The sequence below is a fragment of the Apaloderma vittatum genome, unplaced genomic scaffold (genome assembly GCF_000703405.1).
Source record: "Apaloderma vittatum isolate BGI_N311 unplaced genomic scaffold, ASM70340v1 scaffold19816, whole genome shotgun sequence".
Classification (NCBI taxonomy): Eukaryota; Metazoa; Chordata; class Aves; order Trogoniformes; family Trogonidae; genus Apaloderma; species Apaloderma vittatum.
In genome coordinates, this window is record NW_009720294.1 from 36975 (window position 1) to 52460 (window position 15486).

Sequence of the window (15486 nt, forward strand, 5' to 3'; positions counted from 1 at the left end):
TACTATATATATAAATATATACACACATATACGTGTATTTCACTATATACACTGAAAATAATCTAAAAAACCCCCAACAACAGAGAAAAGGGCAATACCACGTGCAAGATGCCCCTACAGTGAAGGCAAGCCAAAGCATTTGGAGTTTTCAGCAGTTACGTAGCTCTGCCCATCGTCCGACTTTCTGAACGTGTCAAACGTTGGGCCTGTCTTGCAGCAAAAGCACCAACTGTGTGTTTCCCAGCTTTGCACTAGGAGCCCCACCTGGTGTTTTTTACAATAGTGAGATCCCCCCGCTTCAGGACCGCGTGGCAGCGCTCAGAGGACGAAAGGCTGCTCGACAGAACACCAAGGAACCTACGCAAGCAGCGGTATTTGTGAAACCCGCTGTTAATGAATTGACTCACGGCAGGAGAAACTCCATCTACTTTTAGAGTTCCTATAAGGACGAATCCAGGCTAGAGAATTTTTCTTAGTGTTTACAGAAAGAAAACCAAAATTGTGCAGCCATGCCATGGTAGAAGCTGCCTCTAACAGTGCTCTAACAACACGACATACTAATTTCTTGAATAGATTATTTTGTGTCAAGTCTCTAACAACACTGATTAATGGCTCAAAACAGTCCGGTTTTGCACATTCAGTCAGGGCTTTGAACACATACCTCAAATCTTGTTTACTAACGCATTAGTTGTTTGAAAAATATTTATGAAGTCTCCAAAAAAAAAAAATCAATCAAAATAAGCAACCCCACACATCTCCTTGATTAAAATGTGGAAAAACTACTTTTCAAGGTGACATATCTTCAACGTTTTTTTTCTTAACTAACCCCAGGTAAGTCGAGCTTCAGGTACACACCTGCGTACAAACCATAGAGTTATACGCAGAACGCAGCCCCCTGTCAGCATCGCTCCCGCAGACAAAAGATGCTTTCTCAGGTATTTCTAGCATATTCTCTCACACTGTTAATTAATGCCACAACAAAAACTTTGAGGACAGGGAAAGGGACCATTGGGAAGGAACGGGAACATGATGCCATTAAAATGGAGAAATGAGTAAAAGTCTAACTAACAGAAGATTTTGACTTATATTCCATCTCCTGCTGTCTGCACTTCAGTTCTTCACCTACAAAAAAAACCCCCACGGCATTTGAATTGCCGCGAATGCTGGCACAAAACCAAAGCAGACGCACGGACAGGTACCAGAAATAGGTTGACTAAGAAGTCCAGATACTACTGAATCAAACAGACTTGAAAGTAATTACAAAAACATGCATCTGACATTTGCTTTTTTCTTTCTCTTTTTGAAATAGAAATCTTAGGGCTTATGCACACTTTTGTCATTTATTTGTATTATTCATTATTAAAATGCTTAAAATCATCTGGAGATGCAAGCGTAATGTTCCTATCAAACAACAGTTTGCCTTTTTTACCACTAGTGACACGGAATCTGCTGTTCTCTTTAGTGAACTATTTTTAACTCCGTGTTAATTAAACGTATGGTTATAAGCAACTGATCAAGAAAGTGGGCTCCAGAACAACTTTGCAGAATTTTGAACCGTAGCCAGCTCTTAGCACAGAATGATCTTATGAAGCTGCATCATTCTTAGGTTTCTAAAGTAGCAGTTACTCACACATTCACATTCTTTCATGTCATTAAATTTGGTTTTAAAGCAGACTGCTAAAGTAAAACCTTAGCTACGAGACACATCCTGAATGAACTGCCAGCTGGACTCAGCAGAGTATTCTGTACCAGCTAACTAGAACGTCAATATGCTTGTGGGTTAGTCCTGCCTTCAAGAGACTGTCTCGATGTGCTTTTGCCATTCAAAATGAAACTTGTATGTCAGAGAAAACAGCCACCTACTGAACAAATCATCTGGATGCCTACTTAAGGTCACCGAAGAAATTTGCTATTTTATATACAAATTTTATTTGAATAAAATGTTAACACTCACGCCAAAGTTTCAAAAATATTCTTGAGCAAGCATGAGTCTAACCTGAGCAAATTTTGTGCACGTGAATTTGTTACTGGAGCAAAGAAATAGCTGTTTTGTGAGCAAATGCTCCACTTGCATGTGGAAGCCAGTGTGACCCACTGAGAAAGGAACATCCATTTCCACTAAATCAGCCACCCATGAACACTTGCACTGCGGTTTATCCTTAACTCTTGCAGAATTAGCCAGTGATGTACTTCATCTAAAAAGCAAAAATGGGACTATTTGGATGTAGGACTGGCTCAAGAAAATGGGAGGGAAGTTCCAACACAGCTTTTTCATGCTCTTCAAATCAGGTGGGCCCTGCCTCCAGCTCAAGGCAAATCCCTAATATTTATAACTGGACAGGGAAAGGAAATTGCATCTGCAGCCAAAGGCCAGAAAGGAACTGACACGTTAACAGATGTGTAGAACAAAGGAGAAATAAAAGTGGCAGATGAATGAAGATGTGGGGCAGAGCGAGCGAAAGTGGAGGCAGAAATGGGATTCCCGGGGCAAACAGTTGAATTCTTTCACAACAATTCAGAATGACCTCAGAAGCCTGTGCTATGACTTTTGAAATTAGCCACGTTTAGCAGTCACAAAGGTCTTTCTGCCATTATGGCTCATCAATTTTAGTGTTTTCACTTATCATGCTCCTAACTCCTAAGACTCAAGCGAGTTATTCCAGGACACCTTTTGTTTTATCGTGCTTCGTACCAGGATGTAATTTATTTTGAAGACAGAAAAGTTTATCTGGGGTTGAGTGTAGCTTGAAATTATGAATTTATGATTAGCTGTGACAACAGTGGGAACATGTGTTGGATTCATAATCCATTTATTGGCTAAATTTAGGTAATCTGGTTTTCACAGCACTTGCCAGCAGGCACATCCCTGCTATCGACAGTCCGCAGGAAAGGGCAGGCACGTGGAATAGCTAGAGAGAATTCGGCTACTTATATATTTGGACTGATTTTGTTGGTAGAGACTTCACTAAAGTAATCATTTACAGCAACCTATTTCTGTATCTAACAGCCCACTGGATATTATAGAAAATATAACCCAAGCTGTATATTTTTAATTATTTTTAAAAAAATTGAAACGTCACCATCTTAAGAACAGGATCCGGCTTAAGAATGGAGAGAAGCCCCTAATTTAGTTATCTCTAAGTGCTCTGGAATAAAGTAAAGTGGGTTTTACAATCCAGACTAAGATTAGAAATTAGATGATCTGGGTCTGTTACTTGGCTCGCCAAAGAACTCGCAGCAGTAGGCAAGCTCACGAGTTTTAGATCAGTGAAAGGGGACATGAATATTATTCCTCCTCATGGGAATGTTTAACGATATAATTGTTAATGTCCGCAAGAAGCTCATGTATGCCAGGAATATAGGCCAGGGGAATTCCTGTCCTGTTGAACGTGAATCTGCAGGCACAGCTTGCAGGGCTGGAGGAGAAAGAAGAACTACTCTGCCAAAATCGGATCGAGTGGAAAGAAATTACAAAGAAAAAAAAAGGTAATAAATAATATGAGTAAGAAACCAGGCAAACAGTAGCACCACTGATAAATCAGCCACTATTTAAAAAGGTGAGACTTTCAGCAAACACACTTTACTACATGTTCCATGAAGGGAACTTTGTCACGAAGTGAAATCAACATGGAAGAAAATCATTAAATGCTTAGATCAGGGCTCTTAATTGCTTTCTCCAAGTCGGCAAATCCAGAAATAAATCACACCATAAATCTTAATAAAAAGACAAACAACTTACAACCCGTAACCAATTAGAAATTAAAGAAAAACCAGCGCGTCCACATGTGCTGAGCCTTCAGCAGCCCTGCGCAGCAGTCGGCTAATAGCTGCACTCCCCCCTTTTCTTTGATAAGTATTTTAAAAGCAAACATCTTAAAAAATACTTCTCGTAAAACTCTTCTGGAGCAGCCTGGCAGAGTTTCAAGCTATCGGAGCGGCTCTGCTGGTGCAGAGGTTTGAGAAACGCGACTCTGCACCTCGACCGGCCGCCTCCCCGCGCCTGCTCCTTCCCCGAAATGGCAGCAGCGGGAGAGAAGGCGGCGCGGCCGGCGGCAGGAAATAGCGTGAGAACGGGCTCCCTCATGCTACTTCCAGCCCTTCCTGAGAGCGGAGGGTGTGAAATGAGTTGCAGAGACTGTCTCTCCCATTATTTCCTTTTCCACCCCGGCCAAAACCAGGAAGCATCAGCCACGAGACGCCCCGAGAAAGCAGAGCGTTAAATGAAGCTCAAAATCAAACTGTTGGCCAAAGCTAATGAAAGCGAAAAGTCAAGGATCCGTGGGTTCTGCCTAATATGAGCAAGTCTAGAAAAAGCTCCAGGAGGCTTTTGTAACCAGGCTCTGTTTTTGATTTGCTACATGGCTCATCCAACAGCTACTGACACCAAAGCGATTTTCTTCAGGACATCCCCAGACTTTGGCTCGGACCTGACAGGGCGCTGCCGCCGTCCTTCATGCCCTCGTGCCACAAACCGCACGTTTGTACGGGAGAGATCCCACCTCCTCTGGCTACTCCAGCACGTACCTGTGAGGCTTTAAGAAGTGAGCTCCTCAGATGAAAACCCAGGGAGAAGTATTAGCAACAGCAGCACTTCAGAGAGATTGTTTGTTTATATCTGACAGATATTTGACAAACAGTTCTTGGCACATTACAGTGGAAATGGCTCCTATACTCTTAAGTAATATATTCTAACTAAAATGCAATCTTGTGCCTTCAGGGAAGAAATATGAAGGATGGTAAATCATTTATTTATCACCATTTGGGGTTTTCCATATACTACACACTTCTGCATTCTTCCGTTTGTTATTAGACAAGAGCCACATCGCATGGCAGCTTCAGTACAAACATTTTTTCTCTTCTGTATACATCCCCACAAGAAGGAAAGACAATGAAATCTGGTCTCCTCATAGCTCAAGTTCCCTCCTCAAAGCCAAAATACATTCCTCCCGGAGAGAAACAGGTGACAGCCTTGCAGACTGTGTTGTTCTATAAGCAGAATTGAAACTAATTACCTAGTAAGCCCAGTTAAGAAAAGAGAAAGAGTCTCCTTTCCTTTCTCTGCCTCTCAAGACTGTAAAATATGCCCAGGCAGGAAGTGCAGTAAAGCTCATGGTGAGCAGAGGCAGCTACTCTTTCCAAACGAACAGGGTTCCTCCGAAGTGACATTTTGCTTTAGGCAGTGAGCTGGAGGATAAAGGGCAGGAGAGCAGCAGGGCTCTCCAGCAGACGAGGTCGCTGCCCGGGCCTCCCAGCTTCACACCTCCGCAGAGCACGAGTGCAGTTCAGCAGAAAGCCAGGCTTCTGGTACAGTTGCCTTTTCCAGGAACTTGGTGGAGCAACAGCCAAAGCCTGTATTAACGTTAGCTTCTGATGGGGAGACACCGAACACTCCCCGTGAGTCAGCAAGAAGTGTTACAGTTCACGTCACTGCTCAGAAGCAGGTGAAAAACTCCATTGCCAGACTCTAAATACCTACATTCAAGCCAGGGAGATGAACGCATTGTGAATTATGGTTGTTCCCCCCGCGTCCCGCGAAAGGACAAGAAGCAACAAGTGTCCCTCTCCTCTCTGTTCGTCTGGAGAAGCCCCAACTCCTCAGCCTCTTCCCTTTCTCCAGCACAAACTCTGCCAGAGTTCAAACCTCCACCTTCCGCTGGACTGCAGCTCAGCTGCCTGCGTGGTGAGGCAGCTTTTATCCATGAAAAGCACAAGTGTAAAAATGGCAACATCAGACAAAAGGGAACTAGGTAAGCCCTCAGTATTCCCTCCTAAAAGACAAAATTGATTTTTAAATGTTCGGCAGAATCTCCTTGCAAAGTTTCCTATACATAATCATGTCCCTTCCAAAAGAGAAAACACCTTCACGTTAAAAAAGGCAGGAAGTTAAATGAGCCCACACCGAGCCAGGCTTTACACTAAGTAACTCACACCTCGAAAAATGTCAGTTTAAAAACATAAGGTTTAGAAACAACTATAAAAAGTTAATTTTTGTGGACAGGAAGCATTGTTTAGGATTTTGAAGTAGTTCACCAAACAAAGAAACCATTAATATTTAAGAATTTATTCAACTTTCAAGACAAAGAAGGGATTTTTGGAAGCTGGATCGATCTTGAAAGAGAAAAGCCACTTTTCCGCCTTCCATTTTAAATACACCTTTTAAACAGGACTTCAAAAGGGGAAAGTGTTTAGAACCAAAGACTCGTCTCTGACAGAACTGACAATTTGCTCAACTTTAACTTCTACCAGCCCGAATGCAGCCAGTAGCTTGCACATTCAAATCAAAAGAGTCTTCATTTGATAAATCTCAGCGACATTTTCCATTTTGCCCTTGCTAAATTTTCTTTTAGATTGAGCTCACCACGTTAATTTCAAAGTATCAATCTTGTCAGATTTTACAGGAAGTGATTTTTGTCAGCTCCCTTGAAAATTTAATGTGATAAAAACAGGTATAGAATTTCAAAGTGACATCAACCTCCGAGCAGACATTTTGCCATTAAGAAACTTTTACTTTGCATGTTCTGTTATTAAAAATAAGGCCATTGCAGATCAAAAATCCCAGAAAGGGCAAGAACTACCAAAACTAACAATTAGAAAGCTCCTTCTGCAAGAAAATAATGTCGTATACTTTCCTATCAAATTGAATAAACGCAATTATTAAATATTTTTAGAAGATGACAGCAATGGTATCTTTGAAAATAATCTGTAATTTATCAGCAATGTACAAGGTTTATTTCTGGCTCTGCAGCCCAGGATGTAGAATTAAGTGTTCCACTAGACGGAGCAGGATGGTAAAACCATCCTGTAGGCCACCCCCTTGCTGACCCAATGTCCACAAGTCAGAGATGATAAGAATTTCAGCTTTCTGCTGAGCATTCAGGGCAAAATAAAATGTGTTCCTCTTTCAAAGAAGGGCAACACAAACCTCCCTTAGTGCTTAACAGCATCCGCCTCTTCCCCTCATAGATGCTGACCAGTAACAAACACCAACCAGAAACAGATAACCAGGTGCTGCCAGAAACAAAACCAGGTTTCCCCATTTCTATCAGCTTTACACTACAAAGACAAAAATTACCAGATACTTGACAGAAAATGAAAATCTTGCAGTACTTTTTTATTTTGCAGCAATTGAACTTGCAAAAAGATCCTCTGAGGACTTGCAAAAAGATCCTCTGAGGACTTATCAAACGTCAGCCACCTCATGCAAAAGACATCGCTACACATCAAACAAATCCACAATGGAAACAATGGAAAACTTCAAAGAGGCTCCTAAAGACCTGGAACTGCGCAAGTCATAGTAAAATGAGCTCCCTGGTCTCTCTCCAAACAAAGCTAATTGTTGGTTTACCTTTAAGTCTACTTAAATAAACATAAAACAAGAACCTTAACAAATTTTACTTTGTCAAATGTTCTTTAAGAGACCAGCAGTAGACAAAGTGCAGTTGTCCATTATCACATGAAATGAGAAACCTGCACTTCCTTGACCAGTAAACTTTTTTTTCAGCTTCTCCAAAAGAAGTGGAGAGAGAATATAAACTAACAAAGAGCAGTTTTAACCATTAATGTTCCACATTTAAGTCCTCCTGTGCTTGAGTATTCACAACAAAAATAAAAGCAATGGTCACAACTATCACAACCATCTTGCCACAGAAAAATTCCAAGGCACTCGGTATTGCTGTATGTGATAAATACCTGCAAACAGGCAGCAGTCTCTCCTGACAATACTAATTATCACAGTTGTATAAATAGCAGAAGAGAGTGAATCATTCCCTGACATGTGCATGAGGGCATACAATCAGAAGTCTTGGTGACTGATCTCAGGCTGCTGCCCATGACTGTCGCTGCCATCTTTTTGTTTTCAGATCAATAAACTGCACTCAAAAAAGAGCTACAGACACAGGCACGTTCCACACTAACGTACCTTCCCACTTACTAACACTTGCTGCGGTATCTGAAGCTGTCCTTCGGAAAGGAACTGCTCGAAGTGGAAGAAGCAGGAAATCTGGTCTGGGAGACAACACACTTGTCCACCACATCAGGGTGTCAGCCTGTATTAAGACCATGTGAAAGCATCTCCAAGGTTTTCAGTACAGGCGTTATTGTCTGACTGGATGCCAGTTGTTCCCACCTCTGAATAGCTGCTTACCAAGGATTCCCTACGTAGCGCACACTCCTTTTCCAAGGGAAGGCAAAGTAAGCACCAGAGCCATACAAATCACTGTCGGGAGCGTTCAGTCAAAAGATCTGCACACCCCAGCCCACGGACAGCAGAAAGGAACAATACTTACTACTGCGCACAGTCAATCAGCTGATACTCATTAGACCTCTCATAGCAGGCTTTCACACCCTCGTCTTGCCAAAGCGTTTTTGTATGTTCATAGAACTCCTGGAAGAGTAAAAACAGCATTAGCAAAATGGATTACACATGAAGAAAATCAGCACACAGTAAAATATTGTTACCGCTGCAATGAACGGTAAATGGTAATTTAACAAAAAACTTCACTTTTAGAACCTGACTACAAGTTCCGTTGGCTTTCTCAGTTGTTTTGACTCCTAACTTTTTGTAACGCTTAAAGAACTGCTGCTCAATCGTTTTGAACTACGTATTTTCATCCATGAGAATTCTGCTGGCATTTTTAATAATCAGTACTATCTGGTAACATTTGTTCTCTAACTCACAATTCCACTATACATTATATTTATTTGGCTCTCAAGATTTTTTCTTCTTCAATGAAACACTACTTCTCAGTAGTCCTTGCATAAAAGGTAGCAAGTAACAATGAGGTTTTACTTGACTTTTCAGGTTAACAGGGATCTTCAGGGACTATGCATACATCTGTATCTTAATTATCACTTAAAGTATTTGCAGAATTTATTCTTTTACTGTGTAGAAGGATATTGAACTACAGAAGAAAGACAGTGATGCAAAGCTCGATCATGATTTGATCGTGTCAATCTTAAAAACCATAAGGCAGACACAAGAGCAGATAGCCAAAATCACAGTGCTTCAGTTTTGTTGAGCCTGTGACACAATTCTAAGTCACGACCAGCAGCCCATTCGTTTCTGCACATAAAAGCTGCACTTTGGCTGCAGAGGGGTGTCTGCAATACGCAGAAGTTCTGGCATCAGTCTAAGAACTTTGAATAGACTTGGAAAGCACAGCAGCAGCCTAATGACTTCAATAGACACACCACTGAGGGGCATTACTTTTACCAACAGCTATCTCTTTTCTTGGCTCTCTCTCAGAGCTTTGAAAGTAAATACTTCTATTCTGATTTTAAGTGGCTCAGGTAACTTATTCCAAATCAGCTTTTCTGCATCTAGGACAGCACATGACTTTTGGAATAGTTGCTGTATATATCCTATTTCTACCCCCGCCCCTTTTCTGTACAGAAGTATTTTAAAGGAAAAGAACACATTGTTTTAAGTAGTCATTTTAGTGCCCCAAGGTTCCCCTAGTAACTTTGCTTTGGAATCACTCCCCCTCTTGGAATATTAGTCTCTTGCACTGTTTTACTAAGAGTGAAGGGGTCACATCCAAATGTGACTTCCAAGGTTTCACTTGAAAATGGCTTCTTAAGAAATTCACTTTCCTACCAGAATGTTAAAAGGAACACATTGTTTTAAGTAGTCATTTTAGTGCCCCAAGGTTCCCCTAGTAACTTTGCTTTGGAATCACTCCCCCTCTTGGAATATTAGTCTCTTGCACTGTTTTACTAAGAGTGAAGGGGTCACATCCAAATGTGACTTCCAAGGTTTCACTTGAAAATGGCTTCTTAAGAAATTCACTTTCCTACCAGAATGTTAACTAATACCTGAACTGTACCAGAACTGTAAATGCTTTAAACGGCATCTTAAAAGATGAATAATGGCACCTTAAAATAAATTCAGCGATGAAGATTTTCAAACATCCTCTTTTTGGCAGGTCTAAGATGCGTATGTGACTGCCTGATCGCTCAGCTGGGAACACCAGCGCTGGACACAGCCTATCAAATGCAAATTGGATCTGCCTTTTGTTGCCACTGAATATTCAGCAGCTGCACATCCACACAAATGACAGTAAGGACACGCTACACATTTAAACTCTCTATGGTTTAAAAATGTTCTAAATGATTTTAAGGATTTCATAATGTTTATATATAGTATTAGATGTATCTTTTCATTTTGTTCCCTGCTTTTATGAACTGTTCACGAACAAACAGACCAGGTAAACTTCTTCCACCAGTAGGTAAGATTTCATTTGATTTTCAGTCTCTGTAGATTGTATGACCATTTACTGCTATGGGAAGTAAATGATGAACCAAAATCGTAATTCCAGTCCTCAGTGTGCTTTCCCCCATTGCTGGAATAATGTTTATCAGATGCCTTAATTTTGAAGGTTTCCAACCTTCCAATCAAAGCAAAGAGTAGGAAGAGAAAGTAGAGAGGGGGAATTATCTGGAATCTCACCATATTTGAATCAAACCCATTTCGGGGTGGCTTTATATATTGATTTTTAAAGGTAACAGTAGTCTAACACAGAACCCCTTACAACTCACTCAACTTATTGCTACAAAGCTCAGAACTGAAAAAACCCGAATTGTCAATGTACATCACACTCATACAGCAACTGATTCAAAGCTACACACCCTGTTTAAATTTCCCACCTAGTGAAGCTAACTTACACCGGGCTACAGCTACTTAATTGAGATATGGTTCTAAAATAGACATCTACTTCTACGTGGGGCCAGCATCTGCCAAGCCAGTTATCTCCAAACAGACCCCAAAATACTTGCTTCACCTTGCACTACAGTGAGTAAACTAACTAGGCAAAGATCAATTCACAGAAAATGCAATAAATCATAAAGATTCTTCAATACCAACCAATGTACATTTAAATTGAAAAGTGGCACTGCCTCAACGAAAAAAGTCACACCAGAGTACAACTGCCACAAAAAACAAGACAAAAGTCCTTCCCCACTGCTGTTTATCACTACAACTATGGCACTCTGGTTTAGAATGGATATAAAGCAATTATTTCAAACAATTCATGAACTCCCTTGTACCTTGCGGAGAAACAGTTGGAGAAGTTTCTGCAATCAGACTCTTAAGAAGGGCTGAAAAGCAAATCCAGTTCCTGGCCCTAGCATAAACACATCGATAATAAAAAGCCTAAGATGTAGTTTAACAGAACAGTTACATATGGGTCACAAGAGTTTCCTTGTGTTTTAAGTGCAGTTCTTCTAAGAAAATATGTGGATTACAGTAATGGGATACCGATCAATGTTTGTGCCTTGTTGGTCAGATGAACAGTAAAATACCTAATACTGCCTTTACTCTGTCCTGCTAATCTGAACTGTACTCAGCAACGCTTATGCGGTATTTTCAGTAGGGTGTTACGAACTGCCCACGTGGGAAGGAGAAAGAATTTAAGTTCACACTCTTTGAACTTTTTATTGGCATCTCAAAATCAGCATCTACAGCAAGTAATAGATTATCAAACTGAGACACAGCAGAGGTTTTTTGGGTGGGTTTCTTTGGTCTTTGTTTTCACTTTCCCTTTAAAGCTGAACTCCATGACTTGTGATAGCCAAATACGAAGGCCTTTTATTAACAACCTTTTGTCTTTACACCACATCAAATATTTTGGAACTACTGCTGGCCCAGCTTACAGAACTGTAAACTGGGCAGGTGGTCACCAGAGCAAAGCTGGAACCAGGCGAATGGAGTTCCACTGTCACTTTATTACAAGCCTGCTTAAACCAGTGACTGATTTTAGAATTAAGACATAGTAGTTGCATAAAACCCAGATTCTCCTTCCTCTCCAATACACCTACACTAACCACAATTCTGAAATAATATTTAAGAAAAAAGAATAACATAAGAAATCCTTAGCATCCCATCTGAGTCATGGAATGTAGCCTGGGGCTACTCTCAGGGAAAGCAAGTAAAACCACAAGATTTGTTATGTATTTAGGTAAAACAGGGGTTTCAGAGGCCACTAGAAAAACCAAGTTAGCAACAGGGTGTGTTTTTTTAAGTTAAATAGGTCTAATTTGTATGAGATCTATAAAAATAATTAGTTAGGAAACAAATTAACCGAAAGTAGCAGGCAAATTTCCTGAAAAGAAATAGCCAGAAAACTAGTCCTTACATGTCTGGTTCTTGTTTCCATAACACTGATTCATTTGCTGGCACATTCTAATATAACAGACTCTACAGCAGCATCAACACATCTTGCACTATAAAATGGAACTCCTAACACAACAATACTAAATAACAATTTGGTTTGGGATGACATTCCACAATAAACAGGGCTTAAACGTTATATGTGCATACTTTAAACTGAAAAAAAAAAAATTCAAGTGATGTCCTATTCCATTAAAAAGAAATGCTGCCGTTACACAACACACCCCCAAGATCCTGGTTAAACTCTAGCTGAAGCTGCGTAGGGCAACGAACGTCAACTAGAGTGATGACAGGGTGGCATGGCCAAGGAAGGCGAGAAGTGAATTCTTCCTAAGAATAATGTCAAGATTGTAGCATTTATTTACCACTACACCAGACTTCACACTTTGCAAAGCGCTAACATAACCCTAAAGAGGGAGAAACTCTTGTGCAGAACACTCGGGGAAGACGATGCCGGCGTAACACGAATGTGAACAGAACAAACAGGGCTTGACTTTGAATGTGTTCAGGCTGGGCAGGAGCATAGTTTGAATTCCAGGCGCAATCCCCAACTAACAGGCTACGCTTCTGCGAAACTATAAAAAACTCTTGAGAAAATCCACTGTCTGAGTAAACCTTTTCTGGTCTTACTTCGGTAACTGAAGTATCAAGGACCATGACTTGCTGATGGTTAGGAAGCCTCATTTCTCCTCCTACCCTAACACCGCGATACTGAAGAAGTCCTATTTATGTGAAAAGAAACATATTTCAGTATTACGATTTTATTTATTAGAAAACACTTTCTCCACCTTCTGCAAGTTTCCCCATACAGGGAGTCAATAGGCAACATTTGTAAATCACTTGCATTCACTTAAAGGAACCTACACCAAAAAAAAGGTCAGCAGAAACCATCATGTAAAAGCGATGCTTGGAAAACAGTACTGTGCTCCAGAGGATCTTACTGAAACAATTCTGGATTAGAAGAGGGGCAATGCAGAGTTTAATCATGTCAAAAACCTACTTGTATTAGAAAATTTCAACAATTTGAAACGAAAGCGGGTAAACAAACAGTGGTTTCATTAAAAGTCAAACCAGAGAAAGTGTTAAAGAACTGGGAGGTTGGGCATTTTGATTGTTAAAAAAAAGTAATCCTCAAGAGACAAACTCCAGGCCTGGGAAAAAAATAAAGGAACCAAGACCAGCTTTGAGAGGCATTCTAAAAGGATAAAATATTAGCAGAATATGAAAGAGGGAAACTGGACATACTGTCTACAAGGTTTTGTTCCCTCCAGATATACGAATACTCAAGAGAATTTTAAAAAATATTTATGAAGCAATGGTTTATAGGCATTAGGATGTTGGCAAGGAAAAACATTGGCACAGTTCTTGCCACTATGACACCATGTTCACAGGAACCTTAGCACGGACATGCAACACTGCCTTTTCTTTGTAAAATATAATACAGGGTGGATCTGTCATTAGAACAGTTTATTTTCTAATTCCAGCAAAAGCCAATGCCACCGAAAAAAAACCTTACCTACTGAAAGGTGTGCACAACCATTACATAATGTTGTGGTTAAAACTGGGATTCGATTCCCGGGCAAAGTTCACTGTCCCATGGAGCTGCACGTTTCATAATAAGAGTTTTAAATAGGTCACCCCCTTACAGACCTAATGATTAAAGGTCAAACCAAACCAGCTTCCAACTGTAAAGTTGTATCTTGGAGGACATTTGCTTCCCGACATGTTCAGCTTTGACAAATAATACCGACCACTGGTTTCAAAGCCCTTCACAAACCCCCTCTGCAAGGTGGGGGCACATGAACTTCACTTTCCTGACAGTCAGGCAGTTCTGCTGCATTCCACGAAGGAACCACGTTGGAACAAGACAAGGTCGCAGGATGGCAGCGCAGCCCAAACCGAGTTCTCCTTCCAGGGGAGGTAAATACACAACAAATTTGATTTCAGATATAAGCAAGGCAAAACAAATCAGTGATTGCTATTGACCATAAGGCCAATCAGAGAGGGAAAGTGATGGCACCTTATCACTCCTCCTGGGCTTGGGCAGGGGTAGGAGAACACATTAAATCTGTCAAATCAGACAGTTTAATAAGCCACTTACTTGACTAGGGAAACATCTGCATTCCTAACAGTGTGAACACGTGTTAATCGCTGCTTGCTATTTTAGGGAAAATATGCCGATGGTATCACAAAGGAAACGCATACCTACAAATAGTTGAAGATATTCTCCAGTTACTGGCATGGGTCCAGAGCTGAACACAAAACTCTTTGGGAGAGGCCAGAGTGCTCAGCACTTCCCATAACTCAGTCAGAAATCCTTTCAGCAAGGATTCAGTCTCATTATCAATGGTCTTTCGTGCTCAGAAAAGCCGAACGATGCTGAAATAAGCTGGGTTTCTGCATACGGCATCTTTACATTTCTAGTCATGCAAATTAAACTGGAATGGAAAATGGGGAGTATTTAAGACTGAAAAGTTTGACCTTTCTTTTTTTCCCTTTGTTCTGAGTTGAAAACCGCCACAATACTTGAACGATGTACCAACACACAACTCCACACAGCAGGATCCAAACTGCCCAAGTCCCGCACGCAGCAAACACAAGCGAGTACCTGCTCATCCCTGCACCTTCGCTCCCACACGAGCTCTCGCCAACCTCCATTCGAGTCTGACGAGGGAAAAGGCCTGTGCTTGCCGATCTCTCTCACGATTTGAGACCTGACATGTTTTTTTAAATTCCATCCTAACTTCATGAACTTCACAACACTTCCTTCTGTCATATGCTTCTTAACGCTCCCTGTTCTTCTGTTCCACATACAAGTGTCTGTGTCGGGAAGTCACAGGTGGCTGCGCGTAAACAGGTAACTTTGCACAACTTAACCATTTTACAATATATTTTACTTGGTACGGGAGTGATGAAAAAGAACTGAGTTTAGTACTGAGGGACACATGCAGAAAGAGCAAAGAGCAGAACCATAACGTAAAATAGATCACAGTATTTTTCACTCTTTCCTTTGTAGCACCTTCCACGCTCATCCAAGTTCACCCTTTACTCATCCGACAGGATGTAAATTAAAATACCAAAGTTGTGGGGTTTTGTAGAAGCACTTTTATCATCACACTTCCAAGTCTTTGTACATTACAGAATTTTCATGCCCAAGGGCACTTTTTGTTGTAGACCCAAAAAGCACGCCCCCAGGGCAATTAGCACATTTACACGTGTAGTCTTCCTGTGTGAGGCGTCTGACACCGTCCCACGTGACATTCTTGTGTCTGAAATGGAGAGACACGGCTTTGACAGATGGAGCACTCGGTGGATAAAGA

At 41.0% G+C, this 15486-nt stretch overlaps 1 protein-coding gene across 1 annotated transcript in view; it reads right to left on the minus strand.

Moving 5' to 3' along the window:
• Positions 1-8380, minus strand: part of LOC104275119 (guanine nucleotide-binding protein G(s) subunit alpha) — a 35416-nt gene extending 27036 nt beyond the window's left edge. Inside the window, exon 1 of the mRNA XM_009870979.1 lies at positions 8286-8380. The gene's annotated coding sequence lies outside the window, so the exon portion shown is untranslated. The remainder of the gene's footprint in view (positions 1-8285) is intronic.
• Positions 8381-15486: the final 7106 nt, after the last annotated feature.